Genomic DNA, 27,757 nt, shown 5'->3' on the forward strand with positions numbered 1-27,757 from the left:
CCTAGGCAAATTATTTCATCTTTTGTGCCTCATTTTCCTTAATTGTAGATGAGGCAATAATAAGAGTACCAAAGCACCCAGTCCCATAGGGATGCTTTAAGGATTAAATGAAATGGAGAGCTTATAGCTCGTGGTGAATACATAAGAAAGGTTAAATATCATTACTTATTTATTTTCTGTTATTATCAATTTACCTTATTTCTTTAGATCTCATTTGGAATAGTGTGAGTTGAGAGCAGTCTACCACTCAAAAGTTCGCTTTGATAATAAAGCTGTCCCCTTATTTGCCAGTGATGTCTTAAAGTTGCAAGTTCCATTTCCACAGCCCAGGTAAGATGCTATCACCCCATGCTCCACGTACACACACCTGAGTCGTTTGGGATTAAACTGAAGACAGCAAGCAAAAATTACCTTCCCTACATATAGAAATGACAAAAGTGACCACTTATGATAGCCTACTGGAACGTTATATAATTTCTAATCTTCACCACCTTAAAAAGCAGACATTAGTATACTATTTTGTAAACGTAAACCTTGAAGCTCCAAGAGGTTCAGTAATCTATACAGCTACAAAGTAACTGGGATGGGTTTTGAATCCTGTGATTTCTGACCAAAGCCTACATTATATTGTATATACATTTTTTTCCTTAGACAGAGGTTCTTAGCCCTGACAACACATTAGAATCAACCGGGCAGCCTTTAAAACTAACACCCAGGACCCATTCAGAACATCTCAATCACAGCCTCAGGGGGTGGAGGGAAAACTCAAGCACCTGCAATTTACAAAGATTTCCAGGTGGTTCTATGTGCAGTTGGGACTGAGGAGGATTTATCTAAACTCTGCTAATTTCAGAAATGTGTAAAATAAAGATTAACTTAAAGGAGCAGCTTTTGAATTATTTATTTCATTAATTAGCTTAAATGAAAGGCTTATTTTGCATCATTTACTCAGTGAATTCATTTCCCTTCAGACCCTTTAGGATTCCCTAAAGAATCCTACATCGCTTTCTTTGTTTCTAGATGAGCTATACAATCGTTTCTGGTGATTTTTCATTCAAAAAGTATTTTTGAAAGCCCCCTTTGTGTTTTACTGTCAGTTATGAGAGACAAAGAAAAATGAGCCAAGGACTTTGTGATCATTATTGCCACAAATACCTAGGGAACATTCTGTTGATACTGAACATTGTAAAAGCCTTTGGATATATAGTAGCAAACAATGAACATGTAATTCCTGTCCTCCTGGAACTTACAGTCTAGAACAGAGACAGGAGCTCGACATGTAAATCAGTAAATAAACGTATAATTACAACTTATGGTTAATGTTACAAAGAAAACAAACTGACAAGGTCCCTTTTAGATTGAGTAGTCAAGGATAGTTTCTAGGAAACAGCTTCAGAATCATGAGGCTCTTAGACAGTTGTCTGGTGTATTCGTAATAGCTAATGAGTACACCCAGGATACACTTTTGATGTCTGACTTCTTTCTCTAGTATAATGATTTTAAGATGCATCCATATTGCCAAGTACATTAATAGTTCATTTCTTATTATCACTAAGTAGAACTTGAGTGTATGAATATACCCTTGGTGTTTTTTATGCACATGAGATTTTAGGTATCACTGAGTTAGACTGTTAGTTCCTTAAGGACAGGGCAATGACTAATACATTTATTGTCCTTTCCAAAACTTGACTGATGATATTGGAGTTAGCAGGTATTCAATACACATTAGCTGATTGGATGAATTTTTATGCTCACAGATAATACCCATTGTTCTCTTTCCAACGTCCTTACCCACGATATACATAGACTCTTTTTTTTTTCAACTTAAGTAGATATGAATTTCAGCTAGTAAAAGACAGGAGCAACTGAATATTTCCACAGAAGGCAAATGATTCATTTGGGGTGAAGGCAAGGAATCCCATCAACAGATTATACCTGTTAATCAAGACTCTTTAAAATCAAGTGTGTCTAACACAAGAAGCTGTTGCCCCATTTCTGGTTTTTTTTCTTAATTTGTTTAATGTTTATTTTTGAGAGAGAAAGAGCATGAGCGGGGGAGGGGCAGAGAGAGAGAGACAGACGGACAGAATATGAAGCAGGCTCCAGGCTCTGAGCTGCCAGCACAGAGCCTGATGCAGGGCTTGAATCCACAAATCATGAGATCATGACCTGAGCTGAAGTTGGATGCTTAACCAACTGAGCCACCCAGACACTCCTATTGCCCCATTTCTAAACGTGCCCATGGTTGGTTCTTACACTTTAACAGTAATGTTAATTACACAAAATTCAGATGCATAGAGAGTTGAGGCCACTACTATAAGACCTTAGGAAAACCTGGCTTACCTTTATTTATGTCTGCCTCCTTTGTAGCCCGAGTCGCGGCATCAAGAATCTAGTAAGTAGGTGCTTAATAAATGCTTCTGCAATTGAACTGAATGTAGACAAATTGCTTCAATAGCAAATATGAACATTTAAAATGTGCTTATCCATAATGATTAGCTTGGGCAATGCTAAAAGAACCCTTTACCCAGCCTGCATCTTAATGCAGGGCACATTTCTCAGCTGAGATTGATGTTCTCCTTAATATCTCCCATGAAAGCAGACTAACATTTAAAACAGTTAGTATGCCAGAAGTGGTCTCAGAAATGTCAGTGCGGTGTGTGATTACAAGCTGGTCTAAAGGAAGAAAACAAGCTCCCTTTAATAAACTGAGCTTTACTCAGGCTGCAGAAACGTATTAAGATGAAGGGAAACTGACTTGACCAAACTGAAAGGCTCAGGCATATTATTACCTATTAAAAGTCATTCACTAATTATGGGGAAAAGCCATCAAGAGGAATTCCATTTTGATAAAAGGGAGTTAAAAGATGTTGCACGTTGAGGCTCTGGAGTCAGAATGAAGTCTGCCATGTCCTAGCTGAGACCTGGGGCAGTGCACCTAACCTCTCTGACCTTTGATTTCCTGACTTCTAAAAAAGATGCTAATATTCACCACCTCACTGGACTGTGCTCTGATTGGATTGTAGAATGCATTGTATGATACCTTGCTAGGCTACTTGTGGACAGAGGTCCAGCTTGTCAGCATCATTGGAGAGCCTGTTAGAAATGCAGAATCTTGGGAATGCAAGCTGGTGCAGCCACTCTGGAAAACAGTCTGGAGGTTCCTCAAAAAACTAAAAATAGAACTACCCTACGACTCAGCAATTGCACTACCAGGCATTTATCCAGAGGATACAGGTGTGTTGTTTTGAAGGGACACACGCACCCCAGTGTTTATAGCAGCACTTTCAACAATAGCCAAAGTATGGAAAGAGCCCAAATGTCCATTGATGGATGAATCGATAAAGAAGATGTGGTATGTATATACAATGGAGTATTACTCGGCAATCAAAAAGAATGAAATCTTGCCATTTGCAGCTATGTGGATGGAACTGAAGGGTATTATGCTAAGTGAAATCAGTCAGAGAAAGACAAAAATCATATGACTTCACTAATATGAGGACTTTAAGAGACAAAACAGATGAACATGAGGGAAGGGAAACAAAAATAATATAAAAACAGGGAGGGGGACAAAACAGAAGAGACTCGTAAATGTGGAGAACAAACTGAGGGTTACGGGAGGGATTGTGGGAGGGGGGAATGGGCTAAATGGGTAAGGGGCACTAAGGAATCTACTCCTGAAATCATTGTTGTACTATATGGTAACTAATTTGGATGTAAATTTAAAAAATAAAAAAATTTAAAAAAAGAGTGTATTGTAACCCCCCCCAGAAAAATTAAAAAATAAAGTCTTTGAAATGCAGAATCTTAAGCCCCACCCCCAACCTACCGAATCAGAAACTACCTTTTAGCAAGATCCCCATGTGACCTGCACCCCATCACTGTTTGAAACGTGGATCTTAAGCATATTACACATGCTAGGCATACAGTAAATGCTCGATAAATATCCACTGCTATTATTCTGTGGAAAATTTTAGACATATGAATAATATCGAGTTCCATCCTCTCCCACACAATGGGTGCACTTCTTTACCATACTGTGCATGTCTTTCGTCTTCTGAAAATTCCTTCATCATTGCAACGATCAACAGTGTTTTCCTATACAGTATTCAGTGTGAACTCTGACTTCCTTAGGTTTGATGATCAGTTATAAGACTAGAATTGAAGAGCAGACATTTATCACTGGGCCAGAACTCGTTGTGGACTGTAAACTCACAGCTTCATCCAAGCTGGCAGGCTGACATTAAAACGAAATTATTAATTGACTTTTTTTCCCCTCCCCACAGCCATAAACAAATATATCGGTTTTAAATGGATTCTTCACACTCTGGCAGCTTGATCACCACTTTCCATACCCACAATTGATAGAAAAAGATGAAAGATAAGGGAACAAAGGGTGAAAATGTAACAGGTGATCATTTCTAGTTTCCTTGAGCATATTTTAACAGAGCTTGGAGACAGTATGCATTGGGCTGGGGATAACAGCGCTTTCTTCGTGGATTTTTTTCTGCTTTGCATCAGAACCTGTGTGTGCTGTCTGAAAACCTCTAAGGGAAGTAAGCAGTTCAGCCTGTGGCTTTGAGAATTCTCCATCTCCCCTGAGTAGGAGCTGGGAGTGTAGCAAAGGCAATATATTCCTTAGGACTTTCAAATGGAAAGTACCAATTTCCAATGCTCGGAAATTCTTCACAGCAGCATGCTGGCCCCAAAGCAAATGGACTGAAGGTGGTGTCAGGCTGTAAAAAGTTAATTTACTAGAGTCTCTTCTAAGAACAGCCGAGTCATTTCGAATTCTAATGCAACATACCTGCCCTTCTTCCACAATCGTAGCTGAACTGACACGGAAGCAATGGGAAACATTTACAATAGGAGCTTTAAAAAAAGGCAGTTTGTCCTGTTTGTATGCTGACCTGAGTTGTTATCCCCCTCTGCCTTCATTGAAAATGCCTTCTGGTCTCCTAAGAATTGCACCAGCCTGCTGCCTGGAGATCAGGACTCCCTGCACATCCCTGAACATTGTTTGCACGCTGTCATATTGAGAAAGTACAATTTGTATTCGGCAACTGCTCCCTACACACACACACACACACACACACATGCACCCCCACACACTCCCTTCTTGGGTCCATTTGCCCCACCTTTAACAGGGCCCTCAAGTTGTGCCCAGCCCTTCTTATACCAGAGATGATGAATCTAATAGAATAATTAACATTGCCGTGTCTGGGTGTGATAACACCTCTATTTTTAAAAATGTATTAGAAATGTTGAAGGCCTATACAACAGGCACAAAGAATAGGGGCTTTTCTATGAAACATATTCCAAAGGCTTCCTGTCTCATGGAGAACAAAACGCTGGCTTCCCAGCCTTTCGTGAGACACTTCCCCCACCTGCCAACCATTCTCCCCCTTCTCACTGCCCCCTCCCGCTCCTCTTGTTTCCCCGTGTTCACTCCCAGAGCATTAGCACTTAGAGCTTCCTCTGCCTTCCACACTCTTCTCCTAAATATCTATTTGACTCCCTTCCCTGAGTTCTTCAGGTCTCTGCTAATCAGAGAAGCCTTTCCTCACAACCCCTGCATGAAGGAGCCATCTCTGGCCCACCCCAATCTCTACCTTTCATAATCCCATTAACTGCTTTGTTTTCCTCCATAACACTGACCACACAAAGCATATATTTAGTTGTATATTAACTTATTACCCGGTTGCCATAACTAAAATGTTAGTTCCGTGAAGTCAAGGATTTTGTCTGTTTGGGTATTGTCGTTTTTTTGTTCTTTGTTTTTTTTTTTTTTTCCTGCAGAACCTAGAAAAAAAACCTGAGACAAGGCAGGGCTCAACAAATAACTAACGAATGATTGATTTCAGCTTTATCAGCGCGCACGTTCCAGCTTAAGAAAGTTATAAATAATATGACATAAACATAATAAAAATTATGTACGTATGTATGTTGAGTTCACCCATGTATCCTTCCTGGTTTCAGCCCCCTTTCTCTCTCCTAGGAGTAATCACTATCTTGAATGCGGGGCTTATCATTTTCATGCATTTCTTTATCTTACATATGTATGTGTTTTTAGGCAATACATAGCATTGGGTAGCTGTATACTGTACTGTGGCATGGCATTCCATAGCACAGCATGGCATAGTCTAGTATTATAGTGTAGTAAAGTATGGTATAATTTAGTACAGTGACGCTTAAACAACATGGGTTTGAACTGTTTGAACTGCTCAGGCCCACTTATACTTGGATTTTTTTTCTGCAAAAAGCTTTATTGTTTCCATTTGGTCCACAGCTAGAGAGAGCGCTCCAGGGTGGTTAAAAAGCTGCCTAGTGGCTACAGGAAGACACTAAGGCAGCAGCCCCGACACCAGGGTCATGCCAGAGGGGACCCTCCAGGGCTGCCAAGCCCCTGAGGCTCTTACTCATGCTTGAAGGTGAGCCTTTTGAAGAGCTACTTGCCCAACCCAGCCTGCAGAGGTGAGTCAGGTGGTCACCATCTCCTTGATGAGTTTCACTTCCTCATCCAGAAAGCACTTCTCCCGGAAGCTACAGAACCCGAGGCATGCAGCTCCCAAAGCGCCTGTTTCAGGTTCTCTAGGATCATGGCAACTTTCTTGGCCTCAAGGTTTTACCCCACTCATCTTGAAACAGCTTCTGCAAGTCCTCGAAGAGGGCACTGGTTTCTTCAAAAGATGCCAGGTGCCCTTAAGGTTCTCCTCAGCCAACTCTTGGAATGAGTGTCCCATGCCCTCCGGAGCCACATCCTCGAGGTGAAAAGAGAAGCCCAGAGAAAGGTAAGTGTAGGAGGCCTACAGGTTGACCAAGTGGTTGGCCACAGCTTCCACCTCTGGAATAATTCTGAGAAATCTGGAAGCTCCTGGTTGATGAGCAGTAAGGAGTTAAGCTCAGAAGATGGTGCTGGCTGGTCTCAAAGTCAGGGGATGGCTAAGAAGAAGGAAAAGAGGTTGAAGGGTGGTGGGAGGCACCCCTGAGGCACCTCAGGGAAGGGACATCCCTGAGTCTGTTCTGTGCATACACTTTGAAGCAAGAGACAGATCCAGAGATCACTGGGCACATTGCCTATAGGTGGAGTTTTTACGGTGCAGTACTGTAAATGTATTTTCTCTTCCCTATGATTTTCTTAATACATTTTCTTTTCCCTAGTTTACCTTATTGTAACAATACGGTATGTAATATATAGAACATACAAAATATGGAACCTCATGGACTGTTATTAGGTAGGCATTTATTTGATCAACAGTAGTAGGCTGTTAGTAGTGAAGTTTTGGGGAAGTCAGAAATGTTAAGTGGATTCTCATCTGGGTAGTGGTGGTCAGTGCCTCAATCCCTGTGTTGTTCAAGGGGCAACTGTATGATCATATAGAAAAGAACAGTATTTCTCAAACTTTGCTTCATATCAGAATTACCAGAGCAGCTTTAAAAAATCCTGATGGCCAGATCCCACATGGGTTTCATCTGAAAATCCCTACAGGTGGGCCCCTTGCATTGTTTGTTTAAAGCTCCCAGGTACTTTCAATTGCAGCCAGGCTGTAGGACCAGGGGCATTGCCCTCAATAAAGTGCTGTGGTCGGGAGTCAGGCTGCCAGGGTTGGAACACGGCCTCCAAGTCTCTCCAGAGTTTCTAAAGTTCCTGGACACCATAGTTAGTCACTCGAGGGAGGAGGAGCATACCGCATCCCTTCTTAAAGACACTGACCAGAATCAAATGCCGTTCCTTCAACTAACCTCTCTGACACCATTTTCCTGAGATAGTTAACTCTATCTTTTATTTTATTAGGGCCTTCCATCTAAGTCATGGGAAATCTCCAAAAACACAATGAATTCCTTGCTTCAGAACACTCATTATGTGTCTGAATTTGTATAACTTTTTTTTTTAATTTTTATTTCTGACAGAGACAGAGCACAGGTGGGGGAGGGGCAGAGAGAGAGGGAGACACAGAATCCGAAGCAGGCTCCAGGCTCGGAGCTGTCAGCACAGAGCCCAACGCGGGACTTGAACTCACAAACCGTGAGTTCATGGCATGAGCTAAGGTCGGACACTTTACCGACTGAGCCACCCAGGCACCCCTGTATAACTTTATTGAAGTACAACATATATCAGGAAGAGTGCTCTCATCATAATTGTACTGCTAGATGACTGTTCACAAACTGAACACACCCACATGACAAGGACCCTGATCAAGAAACCCACCAGGGTCTACTCTCTAAAGGGTCACTACTCACCTGACATCTAACAGTGGATTAGTTTGGCCTATTTGGCCTTCACATGCATAAAATTATATATACTCTTTCATCCGGTTCTTTCATTTGACATATTACAAAACACATTACTTCTTAATCTCTTTTAAAAAGAGAGTTATAAAAGGGAAAACCATGCAGAAAAGTAACCAAAAGACACTAATTATAAATAACATATTTGATTCACTACCTAGAAAAATCAGAGAATCAGTGAAAAGTGTTCTATGATTTATTTTTTAGAAGACAGTTACCCATTTTTCTTCAAAGAATAAAGAAACTTTTAGATTACCTATTTTACCAACTCATTCGTAGACCTGTCAGTGTGCTTTTGCATAATGTATATTACTTAGAAAACAATGTGAATATAGATCATTTTTAAAGGCTTTGCTAGAAAGGCAAACGGGACCCACTCTTTGTGTCCTATTAACAGATTACAATGATCCATAATCCAAAATTCATTTTTATTTCATCTGGGGTCGTATGCTTTAAGAGATAAATGTGAACTCATGGTGATCTTTTTTTTTTTATTATATGAAATTTATTGTCAAATTAGTTTCCATACAACACCCAGTGCTCATCCCAAAAGATGTCCTCTTCAATGCCCATCACCTCCCACCCCCCATCATGGTGATCATTTTAAGCTAGTAACAATCTCATTCTGAAAATACCTCTTGATTGATTTATTTAATGAAATTTTCAGTGCTACAAATAGAATGTTGAGCAAAAAGAAACTTGGTTCCTGCCCTGATGGATCTTTAAGTCTGGTGAATGTCAGGTGTTAATCAAAGAGCCCTGCAAGTCAACTGAAACGTGACATTCAGAGCTGAAGGAGGCAGGCACAGCCCTATGAAGATGTATCAAAAGGGAGAACTCACATGACTGGGAGAGTCACAGACCGTTTCCCCACAGATATGATAGTGGGGCTGATGTTAAAAACACAGTAACAGAGGGAGTCTGGGTGGCTCAGTTGGTTAAGTGGCTGACTTCAGCTCAGGTCATGATCTCATGGTTTGTGAGTATGAGCCTGGCATCCGGCTCTCTGTTGTCAGCACAGAACCCACTTCAGACCCTCTGTCTCCCTCTCTTTCTGCCCCTCCCCTGCTTGCTCACTCTCTCTCTTTCTCTCACAAAAATAAACAAACATTGAAAAAAAAGAACACATACACAAACACACACACACAATAACAGAGACTCCTGGGTGGCTCAGTGGATTAAGCGTCTGACTCGATCTCAGCTCTGGTCTTGATCTCAGGGTCTTGAATTCAGTGTCATGAGTTCAAGCTCTGCACTGGGTGTGAAGCCTACTTAAAAAAAAAAAAGCACAGTAACAAAAGAATGATGCTAGAATGTAAAACACCCTTGAAATTTTACAAACTGCATCCACAGAAACTGAGTGCAACACTTCGAGGCCGTTTGCCCACAATACTCTCCATCATTCCTGCTAGTAGCCCCCCCCCCACACACACACTGCTGTTTAGCTCTTATGCAACCTCAGATGTCAGATGAAATTTCTTTCTTTAGGAGGAAGTCCCTGGATGTTCTTCATGCACCTAAAGTAGGTCAAGGTCCCCAGTTTTATACTTTCACATTACTCACCAAATCTTTCTAGTATTTATGATAGATTTCCTCCCCCTTTTTTTGTAACAAAAATAACACGAGATGATCTATAACATACTTATCACATGATGCCTTGGACCTCATGAATATGCAATAGACAGTAGCTCCCTAGTGTATTTAATGTGTATCAACTCTGCAAAAACCCTCTAACCTCTATGAGGCAGGAGCCACATGTCACGTTTTCCCCAGTAACCCCAACACTTGACGTGGTACTTGGCACTAGGAGGCCAGAACAGCACTGCACAGTGTTCAGCAGGAAGGCACTGCACTTGAGACCACCAGGGTTTGAATTCAGTGCCAGAAGGATGACCTTGGGCAGTTAAATTCTTTTGCCTGCATGTCCCTTCAGGAACTAGGCCCTGTCCTAAAACTTACCTCATAGGGTTGTGAGTATTTATCAATTGAAGGAACAGTGCCTGGCTCATAGTAAGGGATCCGTGCATTAACTGTTAGTATTATTAGGTGAACTACCACCTTTCCACTCCGCCTCTTTAATGCTACACTAACAGAGTGATAGAGTCTGAGACAAGGAGAACTGAATCCTACAACCCAGTTCACACAGGGCCACTTCATGCATCTTGGGTCCTCCTTAGTTGAGTTAAGTGAACTTGAGCAGAACTGGTTTGGAAAAGACCTATATTGAGAGCCCCATTGAAAGAACTTACATTTTTAAATACTCCACTCGTCTTTCCCTCTTCCCCATTTACCAACTGGGTTTCCTTCCAATGTATATATGACTTCGTGCCCTTTAATTTCAGAGGAATTCCAGTATTTTATACCTGAAAGGGAGCTGAGACATCACCATCTCCAGCATCAGTGACTTTTATAAGAAGAAACGGAGACCAGACACAAAAAGTGAGTGGAACAAGGTCACACAGACTACAGCAGATGAGGGACGAACAGGCATATACCTTGACTCTGACAGGCATACCACCTTGTGGTATGTTCTTTCTAACATACCACATGGTTTCCTAAGTGCTTTGGTTAATATTGTTAATATTTTTAGAACAAACAAGAGGAACTTGGTCCCATGTAATGGAAAAATATAGTAATAACTTTTTGGTATTTTCCTAAATGAAAATAGTAGCATGGATAATAAATATGCAAAGCAATAGTAATTTATACACATTAATACATTAAGGCTAATCGTTATCGCATACTATCATGTGTCATTGTATGAAGCACAAAGTATGCATTAAGTCATGTTTTCCTTAAAAAGATAGGGGAGTAAGGGCACCTGGGTGGCTCAGTCAGTTGAGCCTCTGGCTTGATTTCAGCTCACGTCATGATCTCAGGGTTGTGAGATCAAGCCCTGAGTCCAACTCCATGCTAGGCTGGACTCTGCCCCTCCCCTCCTCGTCTCTCTCTGCCTCCCTCTTTCTCTCCGTCCTTCCCTCCCTCCCTAAAAAAAAAATAGGAAAAGATGAACATCACTAGTAAAATCTCAGCCAAGAGAGGTTAAACGACATGCCCAAGGTCACACAGCATGTCAGAGCGAAGATTTAAACTATATGAGTTTACCTGGAGCAGTGCTATCCAACAGAAATAGAATGCAAGCCGTACAATTTTTAATTTTCAAGTAACTGTATTTAAAAAGAGGTAAAATTAATTTTAGCAGCATTTTCTACTCAGCTCAACATATCCAAAATATTATCATTTCAATGTATAATCAATGTAATGTTTATTAATGAGATATTTAACATTCCTTTTAATCCTACTAAGTTTTGAAATCTAGCACAATTTTACACTTAGAGCGCATCTCCATCGGAATGCTGAATTTTCAGCAGAAATACCTAATCTGTACTTAGATCTCATGAAATGTAGAGTTGAAAAAGAAGACGCACATACCCAAATGGTTCTAAGCGTACTTAAAAGTTTCCTGTAACTGGACAGGGTATCTATCTTTTAATTTAAATTTAATGTAATAGTAAATAAAATAAAAAATGTAACTCCGCAATCCCAGCAGCCACAGCTCAAGGAGTCAGCGGACTACACGTGGCTTGCACCTAGAGCACTGGTGGGCCCAGCTCCTGAGCCAAAGCCCTAACCACTACACTCTGCGTCCTTTATCACGACTCTGACCTTGTCAGAGTGCTGCAAGGCCAGGTCTGTAGACGCCAGGAGAATGAGGATTGAGCTCCACGTTCTGATTCACGCAGGTCACTTGGGGCATCTTGGCTCCTCCCCAGCTGAGTTAACTGAGGCGTGGGGTAGACCCATAAATTTCATCGGGACTCATGTGAAAAGCGCCTCAATGAAAACTCCGGTGAAGTCATTAAGTATAGTCTCAGCAGATACCATATGATCGCACTCATACGTGTAATTTAAGAAACAAGACAAATGAACAAAGAAAGAGGGGACAAAACAAAAATCAGACTCTCCCCTGTAGAGAACAAACTGCTGATTACCAGAGAGGAGTTGAGTGGGGGAATGGGTGAGATAGGATACGGGGATTAAGAGCACACTTGTATTGGAGCACCTGGGTGGCTCAGTTCGTTAAGTGTCTAACTTCTGTTCAGGTCATGATCTCATGGTTCGAGCCCCTGCATTGGGCTCCCTGCTGTCAGCACAGAGCCTGCTTCGGATCCTCTGTCTCCCTCTCTCTCTGCGCTTCCCCCACTTGTGCACCTGCACTCTCTCTCAAAAATTAATAAACGTTAAAAAAGCACACTTATATTGCTGAGCGCTGAGTAATGTATAGCATTAAGTCACTATATTACACACCTGAAATTAATATAACACTCTGTGTTAACTATACTGGTATTTAAAAAAAAAAGAATGGAGTCTCAGTAGCAGCAAAGAATATGTACCCAGCAGAAGCAAAGAATATAATATTAGAATGAACAAATCTATAAAGACACCTGGGACTTCTGAAGCAAACGACAGTACTTACTAGACAAGAGAAACAGTGATTACCTCTGAGGTTAAGGGAGCCAATAGATCACCTCTCCCCTTTACATTTGAGAGTATGTTTAATTGTTAGAAATTTTATGTTTGGATCATTCCAGTGTAAAAATTCCAACATGGTGGGCAGAAGGTCTGGAAATGTACATATTCCTCAGAAACACTTAACTTACCACGTGGGTCATCCTGGATTTCAGACAGTTGCTTCCTTAAATAATAATTTGTCAGTCACTTTTTTCCGTTTAATAAATATTTATTGAGAAGGAGCCATGCATTAAATAGTTTACACATATTACTATCTCACAGGAACCATTAGGACAACCTATAGGGAACAAGCTGCTATTATCCCCAATTTGCAGCTAATGGAATTGAGACTTTCTCTAGACCCAAGCTATGCTATGCTGATGCATGCAAAGCACACAGGTTAAAAAAAAATCCAAAGAAATTTGGTATTTCCAGAGGGAAGATGCTGAGTATAAGAGGGGTCAGAACTTGTGCTAAGCTCACGAGTTTGAATTTATCTTGAAGAAAATAAGAAACTACTGGGGGATTTTTAAAGAGGAGACTCACATGATGTTATTGGTATTTTATAGCATATCCATTAAAATCTTTTTGTTGAAGGCAGAAGAAACCCCAGTGCAAACTGGAAACATAAAGAAATATTTATTAGTTCATGTCATTGAAAAGCCCAGCAGGCTTCAGGTAAACTTTGATCCAGGTGCTTAAGATATGTTACCAGGTTTTAGCTTCTGTTTCTGTTTCTTATTTCTCGTTTCTCCTTGTAGAAAATTGTTTTTGGCAGTCTCACTCCCTGTGCTCCAAACACATGCATCAACACTTTTCAGAATATAGAATTCCTCGTTTGTGTCCAGTGGGGCAGAGAGTGCTTGTTCTTCTTGGAGCTTACCAAAAAAAATGCCTCTAGTTGAATCTCTGATTGGGCTGATTAGGTAGTGCGTACCCATTTATGAACTAAAAGCACAGGCAAGGGGAACAGTCTTCAGTGGGCAGAGGCCTGGGTCACAAGATCTACCCCTGGAGCTGGGGTGGAATCTGCTTCATTCAGAAGCTCGTGGCTGAGACTGGAGGAGGAGTCCCCAAGGAAGTTCAACATCCCAGCCTAATGAATCATTTTTGCGCCTTTTTTATTTTAATGTTTAGTTTTGAGAGAGACACTGCAAGAAGGGAAGGGGCAGAGAGAGAGAAGATCCAAAGCCAGCTCTGTGCTGACAGCAGAGAACCTGATGTGGGGCTCAAACCCACAAACTGTGACACCATGACCTGAACCAAAGTTGGCTGCTTGACAAACTGAGCCACCCAGGTGCTCACCCCGAGCCACTTTTGCTCTTAGGGAAACCTAAAGATGTTGGCCATTCTGTGCTCCCTGATAACATCAAGTGAGAAGTCAGTCTTTGCCTCTGGATGCCTAATGCCAGGGTCAAATTTTGATATGACTTAATTTCTTCTTTTTTTGTGACAACAGTTACATTCTAAAGAAAAGATAAATTTGTGAGGTGATAAGTGTGTTACTTAACTAGATGGGGGAAATCCTTTCATAGTATATACATGTATCAAATCACAACAAGGTACACTTAGATATCTAAAAATTGTATAGGTCATTTATGCCTCAATAAAGCTTAATGAGAAAACTTTTTTTCAGAAGTAGTAAGTGTCCTACATGATACTATGGTTGGTGAGACATTGGTCCAACAAAGGGTAGAAGTAGGGCTCACATACTACAAAGCAAAGGGAGAATAAGCTGGATGTGCTTGTCATTTATTTATTTAAAATTTTTTTTAACGTTTATTTATTTTTGAGACCAAGAGAGACAGAGAATGAACGGGGGAGGGTCAGAGAGAGGGAGACACGGAATCTGAAACAGGCTCCAGGCTCTGAGCTGTCAGCACAGAGCCCGTCGCGGGGCTTGAACTCACGGACCGCGAGATCATGACCTGAGCTGAAGTCGGCCGCTTAACCGACTGAGCCACCCAGGTGCCCCTGTGCTTGTCATTTATACTGGTCAGAAGAAGGAATTCATCAGTCTTCCCTCAAAATGGTAGCCATGGCCAAAGAAGACATCCCATCGTTTTCCATTATCATAATTTGTTGGCCCTTGTCTCCAGTGACAGTAATAATCTCTGTGGTGGGAACTCACTGCAAAATTTACCATTCTCAGCTCTTATAAGGAACAGTAAATTTCAGCAGGGAAAAGAAGATTATTTGTGTAAAACAAAACCAGCAAACATCTCCAACTAGCTCTAAAAGAAAAACAGAAAGGAAAGTTTGTGTTTCAGGTTGCAAATTACATGCTTTATTTTCTATGATTGATTTTTACCAGTTAATTAGGATTCCTTATTAAATCAAACACTTCTCCCCAAGGGAAGCTGTAAATCTTTATTTACCTTTTTATCTTTCGTGACAAATAAATTGCATTTTTGTGGTATTATTTCTGCTTTTACAACCTAACCTTTTTCATAACAAATGCTTATGGAAACCAGCTGTTAATTAAACACCAAAATGTAATCATGAAAGAATGATTTCCAGTTGGTTCCAAATTCCCTTGAATTGGAAAGTTTAAAAGAAAAAAAGGAAGCTAAAATGAACTTTTTAACAGTTTTGGTATTATATTTCAGTTTCTGCCCTCATGCAAAGTAAAATAGGAGAATCAAGACACAAGGGCAAAATAACAGATTGCACCAAATTTTATTGTACCTTGATGTTTGGAACATCTGCTTGCTGAGGCTATAAAATCCATATTTAAGTCCCACCATACTAAAACATTAGCTTGGTGAGGACAGGATAGTTCTGCTTATTTTTTGCCCATCATAGAGGTTTAAGAAATTTGTTGAGCGAATATATTTAAGATGAGGAATCTGATGCTCTAAGGGTCAGTTGAGTATGTAAGTCTTAGAGCTACAAGAAGATCAAAATTACAACACAGTTCTGTTAATTTGCCCCAAGCCAATGTTCTAATTTCTAGGTAGGATGATAATAATAAAATACAATATCCCTGGATATAGTGCTGTATCTTCAGCATCATTTCCCCTTCCGCTTTCCCATCGGCTCCCAAGTTTCATTGGAAATCCATAGGGTCTTTAAAATCTGACTCCATTCCCAACTCCAGGAGCACATGACCTAAGTTAAGCCACCTTCTGGTTGCAGTGATTTGTTCAGGGTAGCATGACCCTGAACAATCCAATCAGATGACTCTGATGAACTTCAACAATAGATGTTCTTGCATATAATTTCTTGTTTCTTAAAGTTTATTTATTTTGAGAGAGACAGAGACAGAATGAATGGGAGAGGAACAGAGAGAGAGAGAGAAAGAGAGAACGAGAAAGAATCCCAAGCAGGCTCCACGCTGCGGGCACAGAGCCTGATGTAGGGCTCAAACTCATGAAACCATGAGATCAGGCCCTGAGCCGAAACCAAGAGTTAGAGACTTAACTGACTGAGCCATGCAGCTCCCCACCACCCCCAACCTGTTTTCTTTCTGTAGACAGAATGGAATGTCAGTTGAGGCCTAGACCACTTTCAGGAATGTGCAGAATAAGCCCCATAGCAGATGCAGCCTCTTTTGTCATTATGTGGGGAGCTAGTCATGAAAATGTAGATTCACCAGGACATAACTACAAGAATTAAGGGAAATGAGAGCCAGAGTCCCTTGTAAATCTCTAGATCAAACCACACCTGAAAGTTTGACTTACCATAGAACGCTCTGCTATGTGAAACAACACAGCTCACTTTGAGTTGAATTTTTTGAGAGAAAAGGAGTTATGACCAACCCAATGACATTTGTAGAGTCCCTATCATGTGCAAGTATGGTGATAATCACTTAACATACATTATTAATATTTACAACATCTTTATGAGGTAGTAACTGTATTATTCCATTTTACAAATGAAGAAACTGAGGCTCCCAAAGGTTAAATGGTGTGCCCAAGATCACAGAGCTATTAAGTGGTAGCATCTGGCTTTAGAGCCCACCCAATTAATCACTGTTCTGTAATCCTTAAAACCATATTGCCTGGTTCAGACACTCTAACAGAATAGGCCCTTTCCCACTCAGGGCCTTTTAATTTGTATTTCCCTCTGCATAAGAAGGTGGTTCTGTCATTTATGCCTCTGGTCTATTAGCCCCTCTGAAATGGCCTCCCCTGACCAGGTTATCTAAAAAAAGGACCTCTCAGTGTTGACCAAGAAAGAATTCACTGAAAATTTAAGCAAACAGGCATTTATTTGGGGCAATTATAATTTCAATTTGGAAGACACCTATTTAGGTAGAAACCTAAACTGTGTTCAAAGGAAGACAAAGTGGGAGCAGGGTTAAATAAGCAAAAGGCTACAAATGTAGTTCTTATGTGGGTTCTCTGTGCAAAACGAATTGAAACCAGGTTAACTGGAATTGATTAGGTCACTACGCAAATGAGGGATCGAAATTTGTTACACTGCACGGGCTCCTTTGGAAGTGATGAATGCAGATGATTCAGGAGTCCTGGTGAGGAGGAACTTTAGTGCAGACTGAGGGCTTGCAGATGGCTGAAAAGTTTTTAAAAAGTTCATGGCTTCTGCAAAGAGGATGTCCATCAATTCCTCCTCTCATATGGCCTCTGGACCCTATTTTAAAAAGAGGCTCTCTTTAACAAGAGACCTTATTTTTAAAAGAGCTAGGTTTGCTTGCTCCATATTGAAATCTTCTTGTATATTTTCCCCTTTTGATTGAGTTTTGTTTGTTTGTTTTGTTGTTTTTTCCTTTTGTTTTGTCTTTTGACAAGAAGCTTCAATGGTGAATCCTTTCTGTTTGGTTCCATTGTGTTGCTAGAATGGTTAGTACCTGCTCTGGGTCCATCATGTCCCTTGTAATGGGGAGTCTCATGTTCTTATATATATTTATGTCTGTCATGTGGGAATCCTAGGACCACATTTGAGTAACAAAGAGGCCTTTTAGGGAGAACGACTTTAAGCCACATCAAGTAAAGTTTCATTTCCTGTTGTCAAAAAGTACGTTGGGTGAATATTTTCAAGTCCTTGAACAACCATTATTCTGGCATTTTGAGTAGCAGAACAACATCAGAAAATCCACATTATAAACAACTTAAACATAAAAATTAAGATCCAGATTAGCTTAATGACTAATAGTATAACTTGTAAATCTAAATGCAAAAGAACCCCAAGTCCTGAAGAGAACCAACTAAAAATACCAGAAAGTTCAAAGTTACACCATCCTGAGGGAAAATTTGAAGGTCCCTTAGGGACTTGGCCAATTTAAGTAGCATAGTAGTTTCTAATTCTACCTGTTGTGAAGTATTTATCCATATGCAGCAAAAGGTACAGACTCCTTGCCCAGCTAAAAGATTATCAGGGGCTATCTTATTACCAAGAACAGCTTTGGCCAGAAACTCTAAGAATCTTTGTTGGGCAGCTACTGCTTTAACAGTGGATTGTGCAACAATTTCAAGAATGAAGAGGTTCTTGATTTTAGCCTCATTTACTTTATCCCTAACCAGGAAAGTAGGAACTTGCCAAAGGAATGGATCCTGAATTATGAAAGCCTCCTGGTAGGTCCTCTCTCTAACTTGATTATGTAAATTCAGGGCAGTTAACCTATAAGATAGTTTGCTCTGCTTATGAAAGTGAGGGTCACAGTTAGTTTCTCCTAACCTGAAATAAAAGGTTGTTTTGTGTTGAATAAAAGTGGTAAGAGTAAACATCCTCATCTTGTTCCTGATATTAGAGGGAAGGCTCTCAGTTTTTCACCATTGAATATGATGTAGGCAGTGGGTTTTCATATATGCTTTTATTATGTTGAGGTTTGTTTCCTCTAAACCCACTTTGTTGAGGGTTTTTATCATGAATCTATGTTGAATTTTGTCAGCTGCTTTTTCTGCATCTGTTGAGATGATCATATGATTTTTATCCTTTGTTTCGTTGATGTGATATATCATGTTGATTGGAAAATATTGAACCATCCTTCATCTGTGGAATAAATCCCACATAACTGTGGTGAATGATCTTTTAAATGAATTGTTGTATGAGGTTTGCTAATATTTTGTTGAAGATTTTTGCATCTTTATTTATCAGTGATGACCATAGGTTTTTTTGTTTTGTTTTTGTTTTTTGGTCCTGTCTTTGGTTTTGGTATCAGGGTAATGCTGACTTCATAGAATGTATTGGAGGCTTTCCTTCCTCTTCTATTTTTTTGGAATAGTTTGAAGAGAATAGGTATTAACTCTTCTTTAAATGTGTGGTAGGGGGCACCAGGGTGGCTCAGTCAGTTAAGCATCCAATTCTTGAATTGGGCTTAGGTAATGATCTCAGAGTTGTGATATCGAGGCCTGCATTGGGAGTGGAGCCTGTCTGGGATTCTCTCTCTCCCTCTCTACCCTTCCTGTTCATGCTTGCTCTCTGTCTCTCTCAGTCAATCAATCAGTATCTTAGGCAGAATTCACCTGTGAATCTATCTGGTCCTAGGCTTTTATTTTTTGATTACTAATATAATTTCATTACTTGTAACCATACTGGAAGTCCTAGCCACAGCAATCATACAAGAAAAAGAAGAGGCATCCATCTTGTTAAAGAAGTTACATTCCTATTGTTTGTGGGTAACATAATACTATATATATATATAAAACCCTAAAGACTCCACCATTATTACTAGAAGTTATTATTACTAGAAGTAATAAATGAATTCAGTAAAGTTGTAGGATACAAAATTAATACCAGAAATCAGTAGCATTTCTATACACTAATAATGAAGTAGCAGAAAGGAAATTAAGAGAACACCATTTGCTATTGCACCAAAAAGAATAAAATACCTAGGAATCCACTTAACCAAAGAGGTAAAAAACCTGTGCTCTGAAAACTATGAGACATCGATGAAAGAAATTGAAGATGACACAAATGGAACGATATCCATGCTCATGGATTGGAAGAACAAATACTGCTAAAATGTCCATATTACCAAAAGCAAATCTACAGATTCATCACAGTCCTTATGAAAACACTAGCAGTGTTTTCCACAGAACTAGAACAAATAATTCTATTGTATGGACCACAAAAGACCCAGAATAGCCAAAGTAACCTTGAGAAAGAAAAACAAAGCTGGAAGTATCACAATTCCAGATTTCAAGATATACTACAAAGCTGTAGTCATTAAAACAGCATGGCACATGCACAAAAATAGCCACACAGATCAATAGAACAGAATGGAGAGCACAGAAATAATAAGGTCAATTAATCTTTGACAAAGGAGGGAAGAATGTAGAATGGGAAAAAGTCTTTTCAGTAAATGGTGCTGGGAAAACTAGACAGGCACATGTAAAAGAATAAAACTTGACCACTTTTTAACACCACACACAAAAATAAACATAAAATGGATTAGACCTAGATGTGAGATCTGAAACCATAAAAATCCTAGAAGAGAACACAAGAAGTTATTTCTCTGATATTGGCCAAAATGAAATTTTTCTAGATATGTCTCCTAAGGCATGGGAAACAAGAGCAAAGACAAACTATTGGGACTACATAAAAATAAAAAGCTTTTGTTCAGCAAAGAAAACCATCAACAAAACAAAAAGGTAACTTACTGAATGAGAGAAGATATTTGCAAATGATATATCTGATAAGGGGTTAACATCCAAAATACATAAAGACCTTACACAACTCAACACCCAAAAAACAGTCCAATTTTAAAATGGGTAGAGGATCTGAATGGACATTTTTCCCAACAAAAGACATACAGATGGCCAACAGACACATGAAAAAATGTTCAAAATCACTAATCATCAGGGAAATACAAATCGCCACAATGAGATATTACCTCACACCTGTCAGAATGACTAAAATAAAAGACAAGAAATAATAAGTGTTGGCAAGGTTGCAGAGAAAAAGGAACCCTCATGCACTTTCAGTTGAAATGTAAAGTGGTATAGCCACTGTGGAAAACAGTATGAAGATTCCATAAAAAGTTAAGAAATACCATAGGATTTCTTAATCCCGCTATTAGCTATTTACCCAAAGAAAACGAAAACACTAATTTGAAAAGATATATAGACTCCTGTGTTTATTATAGCATTATTTACAATAGCCAAGATATGAAAGCAACTTAAGTGTCCATTGGTAGATAATAGATAAGGGAGATGTGATGTGTGTGTGTACACACACACACACACACACACACACACACACATATATATATAATGGAATATTATGCCACCAGAGGAAAGGATGAGATTGTGCCACTTGAGACATGGATGGACCTAGATGGTATTATGCTAAGTAAAATAAGTCAGACCGAGAAAGACAAATACCATATGATTCCACCCATATGTGAAATCTAAAGGAAAAAAAAAAAGAATTAACAAACAAAAAGCAGAATCAGACCTATAAATACAGAAAACAATCTGGTAATTGCCAGAAGGGAGAGAGGTGGTGGGATGGGCAAAATGAGTGAAGGGGAGTGAGACATACAGACTTTCAGTTATGGAATGAATAAATCCTGGGTATAAAAGTCACACCGCTTAAGAAATACAGCAAGTGATACTGTAATAGCAATGTAACAGGACAGGTGGTAGCTATACTTATGGTGAACATGGCATAATGTGTAAATTTGTCAAATCACCATGTTGTACACTTGGAACTAATGTAACATGATGTGTCAACTATACTCAACAAAATGTTCTAAATTCCAGAGGTTACCCCTCTTAGCAGTGGTTTGGGAGATACAGATGAAGGTGTTATCTTTCCAGGTCAATGCCAGAGTAAAGGAAAGGAAAATAAGGAGAACGATTTTATGTTTAAAGTATTAGGTCTTGATCTGTCATCTTGGGTAGAAGCAGTCCACCTCAATGTCAACTACATCTCTTCCTTGTCAGTTTGATTTGGAGGTCTCCAAAATCTGTACAGGACCAGGTGTCACATGGAGCCTTCTTTAGCTGTGTGTATCCAAGGCTTAATGCCTTCTTTTTTTGCAGCACAGTCAGTGATTAGGAGCACTTGGTAAGGTCCTTTCTAATGGACCTCAAGTGCTGCCATCCTCTGATGACATTTCCAGAATGCCCAATCACCAGGCACTAAACTGTGTCCAACAGGATCCTTTAAATTGGGATGCAGGAAGCCTTTTTCTTTTTTTTTTTTTTTAACCTGGTGATAAGCTTGAGTATAAGACACTAGAAATTTATAGTGGCTGGTCATACATGAGACAACAAGAGGTCAGCAGAAGGTTGACTCTAATAGAATTACAAAAAGTTTGCAAAGTTTATGTTAAGGCTCATATGATTTGCTCATGCTCATATGATAGGTGCCTTGATCACTGGGGATCATGTAAGGTATACCCCAAGTGGGAAACACATTTTCTCACACTTACATTGCTACTGTGAGGGCATCAGCCTTGCAGCAGATGAAGGTTTCAACCCATGTAGAAGACCTATATACAGTAATGTCCAATAAAGTACAATAATACATATTGATAACCTATACTAAGTGGCAACTGAATAAAGTCCAGCTGCAGGACTGATCAAAAGGAGGAGGGCTCAGGTCTTTAGGAACAAAAAAAGTTTTTCCAGGGTTATGAACCTGGTAAGTCAGAAATTGCTGTTAGACTGTGCAATATTGTAGGAGTCTCCCCACCAATGTCTATTCGTAATTTAAGTCATCTTAAATGCCTTATGGTGGGTGAAGGCATGCAAAAAAAAAAAATGAGGTTTTCCAGGGAGCCAGGAAGAACCAAGTTTCCCATTGTTCCAACTATTAGTTTAATTTACAGCCATTGTTTACCGACCTTAATTTCTCTGATTCAGGAGCAGACTTGCCATGTTACAAAGACATCAGAATGGCAGAAGTCCGGCAATGAGGGGCCCTTTTTTTTTTTTCGCAAGAGCAGAATGGACTTTATCCACATGCCACGATCTTTATACGTTGTCTTACTGCTGGCTTTGCATAAGTCATATGAAAGTTTCTTCCCAAAGATTCCTTTTCCATAATCTTTCTACAATATTTTTCACAATCAGATTTTGTTCTAACTTTTCCCTTTTTAAATAACCAGCCTCACTTGAGGACAAAATTACTTTCTTTTCCCTCAACAAAAACATATTTCCATTCCTCATATTTTCTAACCAAGAACACACATCCTACTTTCCTGGCATAAGAAAATATTTCCCTTATTATTTCCAGTGGCTTTAGTTACATATATTAATTAGAATTTTTAACCCTCAAAAACCCAAACCAAGTAAAACTAGTAAGCAATTGTGAACTGTTACACCAGCATTCTTTAGATTAACAAACTTATGAACACATTTCATAATTTCTAGAAACATGCTTTTTTATGATATAGTCTTCTAATATTGCACAAAAGCATGTTTACTAAGAGATCCAGATTTATCTTTAGTTCCTCTGTAATTAGAAAGCTAAAATTAGATAAGCCAATGGTCACTAATTAATGTTTCAGCATTTTGTCTTATTTGGAAATGATCTACATTTTAATGAATTAACTCATCACTTAAACCAACTCAGTAAAACTTTAAGATTTTAGATTGCCAAAGGGACTTGGGAAGCTACTTAAAGTTTTCCTAAAAATTTTATTTGCATCAGTTCAATTTACTTGTTTTTAACAGTTATGCTTAGGTTACTCATAAAAGCTTCATGTGACATCAAAGGCAGTCATCAAGATATTTTTAAAAAACACTCTGTGACAGATATCATCAATTTATTTGAATTTTAAGTAAACAGGGGCAGAATAAAAGTTTTAAATTTAGTGCTGATAACTCTAAAAACATGGTTATTGTAATTAAACTAATAATTGAATATTTTCATAGATCACATAAACTTGAAATTTATTTGGGTTGGTATTAGGTTTTTGACAATTTTTGTGAATATTAAATCTATTCAAGTGCTTGATTTTTTAAGCCAATTAAACAAAGCTCCTCCACAAATTAATTTCAGCAGTGTTATTCAGAGGTAGAAAATACCACATACTTACAGCATATATGAACATACAGATAAGCAGAAACAGGAATCTTACAGTTATTGTTTTAAATTGTTTAGCCATGAGAAAAGTATGTTAATGCAAAACTCATTTATTAAAAAAAAATAGAACAGTTGGAGCCAAACTTTTAATTTTTTTTGGCAGGTGCAATAAATTAAAGTTATTTGCTCAGATGGCTAAGGATGTTTCTACTGTTATTTGTGGAGAAGACACTTAAGATTTGCATTTATCCTTGAAAAGTAACCTTATGGAAACTGTGGGCTAGATTTTGGGCAAGGGTACTTCTATAGCCATTTATATTTTTAAAAATTCCTCTTTTTCCTTTTTTTTTTTAACTCTTGAGAACTAGGGATGATCTAGATAAGAGTTCTCAGAGAGGTTATAACATTATAGAGCTTCTAAGCCTTCTGAGATAACACAAATAGGGGAAGTGTGGGGATTGATGCAAAGGACAGGCAGAAGGACTGAATTGTTTCTGGGGTCCCATTTCTAGTTTTGTAAGGATTTATGACATAAGGACACTTGATCCTAATTCCTCAAAGAATTGAATTATAACTTGAATGATACGATGGTTGAGTCACGCATCCAACTACATTATCCTCAATTGGAGCCTTTCCTTCCAGCTACATAGTCCTAATTTTACTTGAGGGAAGAAGGCGTCAAAAGAGTTCCTATCAGGTTATGAAAATCACCTTCCAATCTGACCAACTTTTGACTACACAGCTACCTAAAAAATTCTTGCCAGTTTTCAGCCAAGACAAATAGTAAATATTTCTGGCAGTGTTAAATAACCACCCCTTGGATGTAAGACAGGTTCCCAAAGAAGGAGCAAAAGGTACTACCTTCCTGAGGTCCAGAGCCACTCCCAAAGGTAACCAAAAGAAAGAACTGAACTGTCTGTCCCAGGCAGGCAGACAAAACCAGATGAGTAGGAGGACTATAACTACTTGATGGTCAGCTTAAAATAGTCCACATGCCAAAGTGGCACATTTGGGGGAAACTTGGTCTGAACCTCTTCAGCACTGCCTTAGAAACTTCGAAGAAGTTGTATAATCCAGAAGCTAAGTTGAATTTTTTTAATGTGCTGTTCCATTATTTCCAAAAATATATCTTTCTTTTGAAAGAAGGAAATGGGGAAAGAGAGGCTGGTTTAAAGCAATGGTATTGCTCCCATGTCATTCATGAAGCCCCACAGCCTCCTTCATTAGGTTTAACTTTAAAAGGAGCCTGGGGACTATGCAAGAGAACAGTGGTCTTTGGAAGTATCTTTCCTGTGTCCGCAGCAGTGCTGGGGGGTTAGAGTCAGTGGCTCTGGACACATTAAGTGATGACAACCAAAAAAGAATTTACCAAAAAATTTAAGCAAATAAGCATTTATTTGGGCAAATAGAATTCTAATTTGAGAGTCACAGATTTAAGTAGAAACCTAAATTGTGTTCCACAGAAGACAAAGAGGGGGCAAAGTTATATAGGCAAAGACTATAAATGTAGTTATCATTCATGTCTTCTATGCAAAACATGAACTGGAACTAAATTAACTGTGATTGGTTGAGCTAATATGCAAATGAGGGATTGAAATTTGTTCAATTGCATTGGCTCCTTTGGAAGTGATGAATGCAGATGATTCAGGAGTCATGGTGAGGAGAAAGTTAACTGCAGGCTGAGGGCTTGCAGCTGGCTGAAGGCTTTTTTTTAAAAGTTCATGATTTCTGCAGTGAGCATGTGCATAAATTTCTCTTCCCATATGGCCTCCTGACCCTACTTGAAAAAGAGACTGTCCTGGCTATGCTTGCTTGCTCCATTTTGAAATCTCCTTTTTTACACTGGAAACTTTGTCTCCCATCACTCAGTTTCTTTCATTATATTCTTCTCATTCTGTATTCCCCAATAGAAAGTAAACTCCATGAAGGCAGAAATTTTAAACTTTGTTCTCTTCTGTATTCTAGAGCTTGACATGATGCAGGCACTCAAAAACACTTGCTATTTTTTGAATGAATAAATACCTCAATTAATTAGAAATTGTTACAGTTATTCAGACCATAATCTCCTATTACTGTATGTAAATGAAATAAAAAGGGATACAGAGAAAGAGAGAGAAATACTTCAGAGCCCTTGGAGACTGTGCTCATGGTAGAATTATTTGGCTGGGGTATGTAAGCAGTTTGATGAGTCAGCAGGTCTGCATTCATCTACGAACAGCCAGGTCATCATTTTAAATGTCCTCTGTACCTAGTCATATGCATGGCTACACAGATGGCTTTTTAAGGGAAGAGGGGAAGGAGTTGATTCCAAGTTCTGTGTGATTCATGGGCACGAGGAGACCAAGTGGAAGGAAAATGGAATGAAAATGAGTGCTAAATAACATCATTTCTTGGCCACGTCAGTGTAAATTCAGGGGACCTCCCTAGTATGCCCCTTCTCTAAACCCACATCTGCTTGAGCATTCTTGGCAAAACTCTCAGCCTCAAGCTGTGCCCTGCAACACATTTCTTTAGCCCATCCAATTTCAGAACCGCTGTGATGGACAGTTCCATGTGCATTGCCCATGTCCCATTTCAAGAGCGTAAGTGGGGAAGTCTGTCCACTCTTCTGCCAAGTGAACAGGCTCTAAAATGTGGGGTAATTAGTGTCCCAGAGACAGTCCTCAACAAATGAGGGATAGAAGTCAGTGAATAACTGTCCTAGTCTTTCATGCTTAGGTTGACAATTTCTCCAAATTTTCCACAGAGGGACCTCAGTGGGGTTGCGCTCTGGTTGCCCAAGTACAAATGAGTTTAATAATGCACTTTAACAGTGCACAAATAATTGACTTCCCCCTTTCCTGTCTCACTCTTTTTTTCTTTTTCACTGTGCTTTCTGGTATCTCCTCCTAAATAAACTATCTGCACCCAGGTCCTTGTTTCAGGATTTGCTTTTAAGGGAAACAGCAAATTATAGAAAGATTCTCCCAGTGTTAATGCAAATAGGAGCCTTCTCTGGTAGAAATTTTATAAAAAGGAAAAATATGTTTCTTATAGATGCCTCTCAACAAGCATCACTTGTATTTCAGCCCACCTCCCCACCTCCCCAGGTCCGGTGATCTTGTACACCTCAAAAGTACACAACTGTACATTGTCTTCCTACCCTAGCCTCCTTCTACATTTCCTCATATGTAGCAGAAACATTTCTAAGGTTTGCCAACCTTAGAATTTATCAAATTCCAATGTGACCTTGTCCCCAAGGTCTATTATATGTGAGTGCATATACACCTTTTCTTATAATTACAGTGATTATAGTAAAGGTTATGTGTGTTTAGGTTTTGTTGCCAAATTATACCATCTGTTACCTCACAAGTTCTGCACATGTGACTATTATTCCCATTGTATAGATGAGAAAATTGAGACTCGGGATAATTAACTTCCCCAGTGCAAAAACTAGCTAGCTTTGATCAGTGAGCTCTTAGTTCTGATTTTACTAGCTATTATAAACCCTATGTTTAAACCCAGGTCTCCTGATTCCAAATCGTAAAACCTTTCCATCAGCCTAGGCAGCCTCAGCAAGAAGTCTAGATATAGAAAACTAGATATTTTTGGAACCTGAATATTCTTTCTTTTACTCCTCTCAGTTCTGTAAATTTCCTACTGATTTGAACAGTAATTTAGAGGGACAAGTATCAGGCATGTATAACTCAATATATATACTCTTTCACTGAATTGATAAATGGTTAAAAGGATGAGTAAGGAGGAAATAGAATTGCTTCCTTATTGATTCCCTAATATTGCAAGTTAAACCCCAAATAATTGACTATGACAAGATCTACCACTATCCTACAGAGACTCAAACACATAAAGAAATGGTGAGTTTGAAGTCAGACCAGGCCTAGAACCTTGCCACTTACTCACTCAGACTTTGAGCAACTTACCTCACAGTGTTGTTTATAGGATTGAATGTCCCAGTGCCATGAACAATTTCAGGAACATAGTAGGCTTTCAATAATGAGATGTTTTAATTAATTAATAC

General features: G+C 39.2%; 1 long non-coding RNA gene across 13 annotated transcripts in view; it reads left to right on the top strand.

The window, feature by feature from the left end:
* LOC106968858 (uncharacterized) overlaps window positions 1–27,757 on the top strand; it is a 109,466-nt gene that overhangs the window by 52,402 nt on the left and 29,307 nt on the right. For 9 of the 13 annotated variants that reach the window (XR_008297091.1, XR_008297086.1, XR_008297090.1 and 6 more), the window contains 4 exons: window positions 208–330; window positions 4,287–4,411; window positions 6,290–6,791; window positions 10,632–10,728. This is a non-coding gene — a long non-coding RNA (uncharacterized LOC106968858). Of the gene's footprint in view, window positions 1–207; window positions 331–4,286; window positions 4,412–6,289; window positions 6,792–10,631; window positions 10,729–12,392; window positions 12,559–27,757 lie in introns of those variants that run through there. The other 4 variants (XR_008297093.1, XR_008297088.1, XR_008297089.1 and 1 more) reach the window with 3 other exon arrangements.

Source organism: Acinonyx jubatus, chromosome A2 (genome assembly GCF_027475565.1).
Source record: "Acinonyx jubatus isolate Ajub_Pintada_27869175 chromosome A2, VMU_Ajub_asm_v1.0, whole genome shotgun sequence".
Classification (NCBI taxonomy): Eukaryota; Metazoa; Chordata; class Mammalia; order Carnivora; family Felidae; genus Acinonyx; species Acinonyx jubatus.